This window comes from Octodon degus, unplaced genomic scaffold, assembly GCF_000260255.1.
Source record: "Octodon degus isolate 3935 unplaced genomic scaffold, OctDeg1.0 scaffold00125, whole genome shotgun sequence".
NCBI lineage: Eukaryota > Metazoa > Chordata > Mammalia > Rodentia > Octodontidae > Octodon > Octodon degus.
Genome location: NW_004524701.1, coordinates 7,908,533 through 7,916,757, shown reverse-complemented (window position 1 = coordinate 7,916,757; position 8,225 = coordinate 7,908,533). Strand labels below are relative to the sequence as shown.

Below are 8,225 nucleotides of genomic sequence, written 5' to 3'. Positions count from 1 at the left end.
GGATTATAGGCGCGCACCACCACACAGTCTCATTTGCTGTCTCAGTGCACTCTGGGGGCAGGGCCAGAATGGCATACTGGGGATTGAACCCCGGCTGCTGCGTCTGCCTAAGTAGGTGCTTTAGTTTGTTGAGCTATCTGGCCAGCCCCCTGATAGTTCTTGTGATGCATTCAGAACATCTTTTGCTACTATCCAGTTTCAAAATAGGTGACTTTTTAATGCCAATATTTTTTTAGTAACCATGTCCTCATATACATCATCTTTGTAATTGACAAATTTTTTTCTGGCCACACTCAGAACTTTTTAAATAATTCAGCTGGGCCACTTGCTCTCGATTATCAAGGTATAACTGGCTAAAAACCAGTAGCAACCATTCCACCACCTCAACATTAGATGTCACTGAAATTTCTTCTGCCAGATTAATTAGGCCAATCTCAATCTCCTGCTAAGTCTCTAAACTATTAATTGCCTCAAATATAGTACAATTACCCCAACAAAGTTCTAAAGCATCTTGACAAAATAATTAAAAAGTTCATCTGAATAATAAATTGAAGAGCCAGACAAAGGCTAGCAAGTTCTTACTGCTTTATGAGGTCTTGATGTGTATAAAACTGATGCCAAACACAAAGTCCTAAAGCAGGTAACATCTTATTAAAAGATTCTGATGACTTTTGCAATCAGTTTGAAAGGATGGACAATTCAATATATGTTATGGTCATTTAGATACGTTGTAGTCATTTAACTGATGTAAAATGATACCACTGCTTTACACCATAAATTCCAGATGAACTAAGAAGATATATATATATATATATATATATTGTTGTTGTTTTTAAAGAAACTCTAAAATTATAAAAATGCAGAATTGAGGGCTTAGAAGATAGCTCAGTGGTCTAAGAGACTGCCTGGCAAGCACAAGGAACTGGGTTCAATCCCAGGTACCACATGCTTTGCTGGCCCCAGAACCCCAGGCACATCGAGCTGGCCACTGAAACTGGGGGTGGTGGTGCATGCCTGTAATTCCAGCACTGGGGAGACTGAGACAGGAGGATCACTGAGTCTGAGCTGCATAGTGAGACCCTGTAACAAAGAAATAAATTAATAAAAGATTTAATTTTTTTTTACAAAAAGAATGTAGAATTGAATATTTGTATATCTGCTTTTTAAAAACCAGGAAAAACATGGTAAAAAAATAAATAGAAATTGTTAAAGTTTCTTCATGGTCATGATGATGATAATGTAATGTCAATGATAAAATTTGAATAAAATTTCTTTTATTTTTATTTTCATTATGGAAATCTAACAAGATGCATAATGAAGAGCCAAAATATTTGTAATGTAAAGAGAGGAAAACACTTGCTTTTCACTTTTATCTTGTATATTTTAAGAAGAAAAAAATATGGTGGATAGTAACTTTCATACTTTGTCTTGTGTTTTTCAGTTTTTCATCATTTAGATAATATGCATGTGCTTCTCTATTTATCACAGAAGAAAACACATAATTTTTGGAGTAACTATAAAGCTTTAAAGTAGACTATCCGCTAACCCAACTCTAAGTAAGAAACTCTTAAAAAATCAATTTAAAAAAGGTAGCTATCCCTACTGAGAAGTAGACAAAAAATGTGACTATAAAAAAGCAGTTCATTAAAATGTTAAAATAGCCATCAGGCATAATAAAATATAGTTTATTTCAGTAGCACTAAAAGAAATGTAAATTAAAATAACTAGGAGATATCACAGTGGTCTATGAAATTGGCAAAAATTAAAGATAAAAAGAAAGCGAATAGTCAAAGATTTGAGGAAACATGCTTATGAGCAGGGTTAATGGAAGTACAAATTTGTAATAGCTCTGAAGGGGAGTTTGGCAAATATATTCAAAGTCTTAAAATAAGTACCTTTTGACCCCCAAATTATGTCTTCATAGTTATGTGTTCCTAGGTAAATAAACTAGACAAAGATTATGAAGGCATTGTTTGCAATAGTAAAAAATGAAAATTGTCTGATAGATTTGGTATGGTGACACACTTAGAGAATTAGAATATTTTGTGCAATTCACAAATAATTATGTGGATAAACACACACACACACACAATAGATAGATATTCAAATAGATTCCACAGCACAGTGGAAAATACAGATTATAATGCAGAATTTATATCACAGTGTCAGAAGTGTATATTCAGCAGGGGTCTACAAAAACAAAGAAAAATCTCTGGAAAAAATGTTCCCCTCTGGTTTTTACAGTAATTTTCACTGGATAATGAATTACAGGTGGTAATTATAAACAGCTAAGCTAGCCAGAAATACTAGGGAGTCAACTAGGTAGAAATATAGGCAATCAGATAGTGTTAGGCCCTCTAGAGAGCCAGGACAAAGGTGAAACACCTTTGTTTCAGCTGTGGCCAGGCACATCTGTTGGAGACCAGGCCTCAAAATAAGATGGAATGAGTATCCCTCTATACTTCCTCAAAGGACAAACACCAGGCCTAATGAAGCCTAGATACATTTCAGTAACCTCAGTGGGTGTCCAAGACCTCTAGGCCCAGCATTTCCTAGAATAAGTCTTTGTTCTTTCCATGCATAGTCACTATGTGACCTACTTCCCCAATGGATCAATGTACCTGAGCAGCTACTCTTATAATCTTATTGGTTGAGCATAAATATACTCACATTGTACCCACATGGGTTTTGCTCTATAAAATATCAGTATAGCCCAAGATGACAGCCACCACGAAGAAAGCAGCCACAGAAGTCATCTTTTGATGATCAACAAAAGGTAAACATACCTGTGCAGAATATGAGTAGAATCACAGAACTAAAGGAAGAAATAAAAGTAAAGAAAAAGCAACTCAAAAATTTTGAAGATGCTTGGGATGACATCATCCACATAAATGATGACTGCTTAATGACACCTTACCAGATTGGTGATGTGGCCATTAGGCATTCTCAAGAGGAAACCCAAGAAATGTTAGAAGAAGCAAAGAAAAATTTGTAAGAAGAAACTGACACCTTAGAGTCCAGAGTAGAATTAATTCAACGGGTGTTAGCAGATTTGAAAGTTTAGTTATATGCAAAATTTGGCAGCAACATGAACCTTAAAGCTGATGAAAGTTAGATATTTTATAACTCATTTTTAATTTGTTTAATAAGTTTGAATATTATTTCAAAGGCTAGTATTCCTTCTTCAAATGACATGGAAAAGAAAAGTTTCTTTTAAAATATTTGCATTTATTTAACGGAAACTTGGCTATTTTCACATCTTTGCTTTTTTTGTATTTTCAGAAGTCAGTATTCATCTATGCATTTTGCATAATGATTATATCAAGTCTAGGGGCTCTGAAATCAGTTAAGCAATGTTCTGGCTTCAGTATTCTTTAGAATAATTGTTGCAATTTTTATTATTGAAAACTTAGCATTTGTGTCCTATTGTTTGTATGTCTTATTCTGGTTGCTGTCTAAGGCTGGTGAAAGCCCTCCCAAAATGTACAAGCCTGCAGCTATACACTCTGTATTTCACAACTAAAACTATATATGTCCCTATAAAGTAGGTCTCCAGCTATTCATTTAAGACCTTTCCCATCCCTCTGACAGGAGCTTTCTTTTCCTCAATAAATATTTCCTACTCTTGACCTCTGTTGTTCTTAGAATTCATTCTTTGATTTTTAGTGAACAAGAACTTGGCATATCAGACATCTAACAAGTTGGGAGATACAATATTCCCTTGTATCATATTTAGAGGTTCTGATATTATCCTTGTAACAGTAGTATCATGGTGTTTCTACCTTTGTCACTTTTTGATGGTTTGATTTTTTCATAGTTTCAGTAATAATTTATTCCCAGAAAAAATTAGTACTAAAAAAATCCTACCATCTCTGATACACATCATACCCTTGGGTATCCTAGATACTCATACTTGCCATCCAAATATCCACTAAACATTGCAGTTCTGATCTAGACAGACCTGTGACAGAAATTAAGCCACACCACGAGGAGATGGATGACTTTGGTTAAGGGTTAATCTCTCTGATACTCAATTAGAGATATGAAGATGACCTTGGAGGATTATTAAGAGAGTCAGTGGGATTCTGAAGATGTTTGAGCTGCACCTAACTTCCAAGAGGACCAGGGAAGAGGGTACATGAAGTCCTTATCTCATAAGACAGAATATACTATTATTTTGCATAATATGTCTTCATATACCACATTACTTTCATAATAACAAAATTGAAAGTTTGCTGTCAAGCTATGGATTTCTATGTATACACTAGTTGACAAAATATCGACAAGTACAGAATTTAATTGTTATTATTCATGTGTACCTGTTCTGATAAGTTATTCATTTTTGTAAGAGAAATAAAATAAAAATGTGTAATTAGTAAATACACATTTAGTTCATGTTTTATTTTCTTACCTTCATTTTATACATATTTCTGTAGATGTTAACTACCTCATCTTATTATAATGGAGATTTTCAGCTAATTTATGTTTTATTGATAATAAATACCCAAAGGATTAAAATAGAAATGCAATTTTACTTATTGTACACAATTTGTATATATTTTAATTTTTTAAATATATTACTAAAACTAAATTTTGAAATATTTTCATTATAGTTTTAAAGTTACTTGTAACATATTTTAAGGCATATATTAAATGAAAAGGTAAATATAAGTGTAATTCATGACAACCTTAAAATCAGGTTTATCTAAATACAGCTGAATTGTATTTTTTGTAAATTTAATTCAGGCTCACTAAATACTTTCATAAAAATAAAACTACTTGCAGTTCTAGTACTAAAGGTCTATTACATTGCCTATGTAGAGAATTACTGTCATACTTTTGCTCCTGTTATACCTAGGCCTGTGACCAGATAGATCAACAGACTACAGTGCCTGCTCACGCAAATCACAGGAATTGGAGTTTGATCCCTGGCATGCCATGCCAGCCCTGTCCCCAGGGTGCCCTGAGACTGTGCACTGAGACTGGACATGGTGGTGCACACCTATAACCCAGTGCTTGGGAGACTGATAACAGGACGATCTCTATGAGTCTGATCTGTGTAGTGAGACCCTGTAGACCCTGTACTAAATACAAAGAAGAAAGAGAGAGAGAGAGAGAGAGAGAGAGAGAGAGAGAGAGAGAGAGAAAAGAAAGAGAAAGAAAGAAAGAAAGAAAGAAAGAAAGAAAGAAAGAAAGAAGAAGAAGAAGAAAGAAAGAAAGAGAAAAGCAACATATACCTAGACCTGGTCTTTTAAGCTATTAAAAGTTATTAAGTTATTATGGACTCTAAAAGTCTTTATTCATGTGAGTAGCTTCTAACAATACTTATATGGGAGAACTAATGAGAATATACAAGTATAGTTCCCATGAGCTCTCAGAGTAATGGTGGTACTGAATGTTTTGCAGCCCCTGGAAAAGTCCACTGTGCACTTGTGAAAGTAGTTGTTGTGAAAAGAAAGGAGCTAAGTGAGGCACCCTGTTCCCTCCATTTAATTCTAAATAGTATTCAACAGCTATTCCCCTCCCATTATCCTAAGAGAGATACAAGGTGAAATAACAGAGCCAGGAGGTTGCCATCTGCTGGGCAGTCTGAAGAGCAACTCAGTGGGTGGCACCTAAGGCCAGAGGGTCTGAAATGTTGAAAGCCTGCGTTGTTGGCCTTTTTTTCCCTTTTCCCATTTTTCTATTGCTGCTGCTACCTTCCCAATGATCTTTAATAAAAAAGATCTTAGTACTGGGTGCACACTTGGCAGTTGTTTCCTCATTGCACACAAAGACCTAGGCTATTATTGGCCCAGTGAATTTCAACAAAAGCATTAAAATTTTAAAAATGCAAATCACATTTTAGCATTAACAATAAAAAATTGTTCAACATCATAGATATGAAAGAGTCTCAGCAGTTTCAGGGTCTCTAGAACCACTGGCATAGCACAATGTATACACATGTACACAATATGTGCTGTTTAATAGTACAACGTAGTCTTGGTCATCATGAGTGCTGTTGATAGTACTGTGCTAATCTCTGTACCCATGCATTGTAATCTGAAGAGAAACAAAAAAATACACTCATGGCTACTGCTAGATGATAATTTGTTATATAAGAACCTATTCCATTAGAGTTATCCAACAGAATGGCTCTACAACTGTTTTTGGCCTTTTTCTCTTCCTTAAGTACTTCCTCCACTCTCCCTGGGGCTCCTCAATGGTCTTGTTCTTTCCAGGTCTCATCATCACATTCTGAATACAGCGCCTTAGGTGGCTCAGCCATCCTGACCTTTTTCATCATCACATTCTAAGTGCTATCTTCTGTGAGGCCCAAGGAAGTGTGGGCCCCAGCCTGTGACTTTTCCATGTCATCTAATTTGAAATATAATTTTATTAGAAGTTCTCCTTCCTTGGAGCTTTCTTTCTCCTCCTCTTGCCTAAAACTGTGGAGACTTATGCAAATTTCTCAGTGAAGCACTGAGTGATGATGAACCCACTCTGGTTTTCTTCTGTCTCAGTGCCCTCCTCAACCCAGGGTAACCTGGGGCAGCCTTATTCTTGGCACAAACAACTGATGGTGCCTGCTGCTGTTGATGGTTCGAGCCCATCTTCTTATAGGTCCATTCCACTCCTGAGTGCACCTTGGGGCTGATGCTTCCCCCCAGACCACAACTGTGACCTTATCACTAGCATGAGCTTCCTATCCTGTCTTAAGCTACCTGGGCTTCCATGCTATCTGGAGCAATCCTAGAGCTCATTTGCTTCTCCTCTTCTCTTCCAGGCTTGAAAAACTCCCCGGATCCTTTTCTGGGCCACTTACAAGTCATCAGAAACTTGGGGGCAGTCTCTGGCCTTCTGCTCCATAGAGCTTCCATGCCACTGTTCTATTGATCTTCCCCAAACAGACTTCAAAACTCAAAATAAAGTATAGATTATGAGTCACCTCTAATCCTGGACCTCTCCAAACTTTGTGGGTCATATAGTCATATCACCCTTCCCTCCAGGGTTTATTTCAGATTTAACTCTAACAGGGCATAATGTAAGAACTTCTACAACTGCAAACTCTTTCACTTAAAATTTTTACTAGGTGTGATGCCAGTTCTTATGAAGTAGCTGTTCTAGTCATACCTACCTTAGAAATCTCTCCATTCAAAGCCAGAGCCCCTAGTATCTAAAAAGCTAAAATTGCTAAAAAGCTGATTGCCTTTCCCTTCCCATTTCTATTTTGCTTCTAGCAAGTCCCCACTGACTGAATGTAAGTGCCATGTCTCTGACTGTCTGGGGTAAGGAGGAGGTAAACATTGGCTGTCATATTAATATTCTGCTGCCTCAAATTTATGTACTAGAATTTTCTTTCTTTTCCAATTTCCTTTCTTCTTTTTTTAGTAAAAGTTAAACGTTTAGTTGATGGCTGTTTATTCACAAACAGTGAAAGCTAGTTTTATCAAGGATTCTTTGTATCGTATTTTTGGGCAGAGGTCACTGTACTATGCTACTCTGTGGCAATCATAGGGATAAGTTTCATGCTGAAATAGGATCCAGTGCTGGATGTGGACCATTAAGCTAAACTTTATTCTTTATTCTTTTAAGAATGCTTGCTATACTAAAGTTTTAGGTCATCTGGTCTGGTCTCCCCACAGTCCGCCCCAGCTTCTTCCTCCTGGTGGCTTGCAATCTTGAAAACTCAGACACTTTCCCTAAGGCTTTTTCAAAGGGTCTCATATGTACACAGCGTCCTAGCTTTTGACACTGAGGATTACTTCAAAGGCTCAGCAGTCTTGCAGAGGAAAGAATGACAAGAAAAGAAATCCCAGCAGGAGGAAAGATTGTTTTGGAAACTGATTGTTCTGTAGGTAGGGAGATGCCTGCTCCAAACCTCAGCAGCACCGTGGCCCTCACAGCTCATTACAGGTGTTCTCTCTTGGTCTGGTTTCTTTTCTATTCCACCAGAGGCTCTGAGTCCCTACTTCAGGTTTATGTAAATTTCTGGAGGCCTCATCTGTCCCTGTTTCTAAGGTGATCTCCTTCTCTTTGGCCCAACACAAGACTCTCCTAATTTTGCTTTGAATCACAGCATCTGCACTCTGGATGGCAAAGGGAAGTGCTGCTTAGTTATGCAACTTATTTCAAAGCTCTTGGGCAGAGGAGTGGGCAACTGAACAGCCAGCCGACCAAGAACCTGCCCAAACAGGGTGCTCAGGAAACACTTCACTATTCCAAGAAGATCCTGAAAACTTACA

At 37.0% G+C, this 8,225-nt stretch overlaps 1 pseudogene; it reads left to right on the top strand.

Moving 5' to 3' along the window:
- The first annotated feature begins 2,718 nt into the window (after positions 1 to 2,718).
- On the top strand, positions 2,719 to 3,115 carry LOC101570471 (annotated as a pseudogene).
- Positions 3,116 to 8,225: the final 5,110 nt, after the last annotated feature.